Below are 3,419 nucleotides of genomic sequence, written 5' to 3' on the forward strand. Positions count from 1 at the left end.
GACAGTGTTGCCATATTTTTATATTTCTTATATTTCGGCAAAAATTATAGTTAGCTACAAACTTATCTGTAGAATGGGTGGGGGAGTCACAGTCGAAAACTACCCAATCAAGACTCGCAATAGGACAGAATCTTACATTCGAAAGACGTTTTCAAAATGGCGTCTTATGATAGTCGGTAGTTCTATTTTTGACTGTGGGTAGGTAGTACGCGTTGTCATAATGTTGAAAATGTATCAGTTTTTGCTTCTCACCAAAAAAATGAGAGAATTTAAGAAATTCTGAGATGCCTTTTTATCCAGGTATCTTTTCCAACAAAAACGCTTCCCGACGAATTAAAAAAATATCATTGAAACCAAAGTCAAGGGGTTTAAACAGTTACGTTTTTCAAGCATTTTTCCAGGATCTCTAAATTAATGTTCTTTAATTTCGAAATTCTTGTACAAAATTATAGAAATTTTAGTGCTTACCTACCTACTTTGGGTATTTTTTCCGATATCATAAATAAAATAAGTATTTAGGGCATACTGAACGATGGAACCCACCTCAATTTAACACCTCCGCGAGTCTAGCACGCATTTACAATAATTACATAGGTAGGTACAATAATATTGCAAAATTTCAATTACTTCCAAGCTTTCGAATACGAAACACCACTCACTCGTTCATAGTAAATTTGTTACGCTGCACTCATCAATTTTCGCTACCTACGCTAACCTCGCCATTTTTTCATAGTAGAAATAATAATTGTAATATTGTAGCGGCGTGACTTCGAAAAGAGACCCAAAGATGGCGCGGCCCATTTACTGGACGCCGCAAGCACTATGTAGACAGCTTAGGATTTAACTATATTTATATAGCGCCGTGACTTCGAAAAGAGACGGCGCTGCCTATTGACTTGACGCCGCAACCACTATGTAAATCGATTAAGATTGAACTCTATGTTGAATCCGTTATTGATATCTCTCACAGTCTTACAGCCATATCAAAATGACGAATTTTTTGTTGCAAAGTTCTTTGACTCCAGATTATTACACCAGTCAATTCTTAACTGAACATGGTGGCTTTGCTGGCAGGCTCTTTGAGCTTGGCCTTGTTACCCGAACCCGTTCAACAAGTCCATGTGGCGGGGAAATACAGGATGCAAACCACCTCTGGGAATGTCCTAAAATGTGTACAAAAAGGGAAGAGCTGCTCAAGTCGGTTCAACCAGCAGTTGGGCGCATCGGAACGTCCGACCCGGTCCCCACAAAAGCAAATTATTGTCTTGCATTTAAAAAAATTACAGCGTCCTACTGCAAGCGAGAAGATCTCTTCACATAATTAGCTTCGTTTTTTGTTTGGTTTTGTTTATATATAATATATTATTTAATTCATTTTCTATTTTGTTGGTTCCCTGTGCCTTTTCTTTCCAGGCACTTTGGATTCAAGTCAAATCAGTAAACTAAGTCAGAGCACACTTAGAGCGTGGCGACATAACTCTTGGGTATGAGCTGCTCCTGAAACATTACCAGGGGTAAACAACTGCACAAATGATTCACATCAAATAAAATGTAGTACCTCCTACCTCGTGATACGTTCGATTAAGACCGAGTGTTGTGCGGGGCGGTTTTGGTTTGGAGGGTATGTTTGTGTTGTTATCCAAGTTAATTTCGGTCGAAATAAATCTTTGGCTGAGTTTTTATTTCCCGAATATGACTTTTAGCCAATCAAACCGCGCTGACGCCGTGCATCTCGCTCCCACATTCACGCTATCCAGCTCTAAAACAATCACGCCCACTTTCATATTTTTCGGCCGTCCGGAGTGCTCTTTCAAATTTCGTCTTATTGATATTGTTTTTAAAGTTACTATTATTTTTATAGTGAATTCATCAAATTTGAAGAGATCATTTATAGCTGATACATCACCAGTTCGCCCTGAACTTATAGTAAAGTTATGGAAGTGAGTATTTTAACCTAAATAACTGCATTTTGTTTTGATAAATGACACAAAATCCCAACGGTTATATGAATTCTACAGTATGACCCGGCAACTACTATGACGTAAAAAATAATTATTATTTCAAATTATTATTAATCAAACATTGTTTGTCTTTATTTTACTTTTAATCTAGGTATTTCTATGAAAATAAAGGCGATGCTATTATTTATTTTTGAATGCGCTGATAGTTAATTTAATTTAATATGTATATTAGTAACTATTTATTTGGTGAATATTATATACTTAGGATATTGGTACCTACCTAATATTAGCAGCCAATGGTAATTAATTTATAGATGGTATTATTTTGTGTTGTCATTCCAATAGTAAACATATAATATTTATTTGGTGGCTTGTAATAAGTTTAATTGTTAATTATAGAAATATATAGATATAATAATATACAGATATATATACATAGATTTTTTTTTTTTTTTGGAAAAAGTATAAATATTAAATTTTTAGCAAGTACGAGTAAGTACCATCATAAAATATTGGAGAAATCCGTGACGTCGGTTAGTAATTGAAGTAGTAGATACCTACTTTTATTTAATAAACAAAAACCGATCGCCGATAGTCGCTTGATTTTGAAGAATACTGATGAGCAGGTATTAAAAGGCCAATAGTTAATGTTTGTCGTCATAAGTATGTCACCTCGTAGCATAGTGGATAATTCGTGGACTGGGTCGTAAATCCAGGAGATGCAGGGACGATTCCTGCCGGGTGTCTTACTTTTTTCAAAAAGATTTTTTCTATTGGTTATAATATATTTTCTCAGAAGTGATTTTCAAAATTATGTATGTTCAATAATTAGAATGGTACATTCTTAAATCTTGTGAATTATTCGTTGAATAAAAAGAAAAGATAATTAAAAACTATTTTATTACTTTACTTACTACGAAATTAATACGAAAAAAACCGAAAAAAGCGAATGCCGCATGTTATTTTTACCTACAAACTTGGGTTATTACGATCATTAGGTATTTAAATAGTAAAAGTAATCATTAAAAATTATCGTGTAAATAAATATAACATTTGAGATGCGTACTTTTTGACCACTCAGTTATCCGTGGGCCGTGCAGCAATACGCTACGGTCTTAAGTCCCGAATGTCCTTGTTTTGTCCCGAATATCCATTATTCTGAGAGAGCGCTAAAAATTTCCCGAATATCCACAACAAGTACTTGTAAATAAAACGCATTTTCTGTGAATTTACTGATTTATACCAGTATATTATTCTTGGAATTTATTCTTAGATAATGTTGCAATCATACAGTGTAGAAAGAATGATTGATACATCTACTGATATTTCAATATACGACAATGAAATTTGTTTTTCGTCTCCTGAGAAATTGACATTTGGTCTATTCGGGAAACAAATCCTATAGCGACGTTATGTTACCGAGGACGAAAATGCGTGTCCCGTGTATTACTGTTTTCG

The sequence above is a fragment of the Rhyacophila brunnea genome, unplaced genomic scaffold (assembly GCF_057557595.1).
Source record: "Rhyacophila brunnea isolate RB1 unplaced genomic scaffold, BYU_Rbru_1.0 scaffold_16, whole genome shotgun sequence".
Taxonomy (NCBI): domain Eukaryota; kingdom Metazoa; phylum Arthropoda; class Insecta; order Trichoptera; family Rhyacophilidae; genus Rhyacophila; species Rhyacophila brunnea.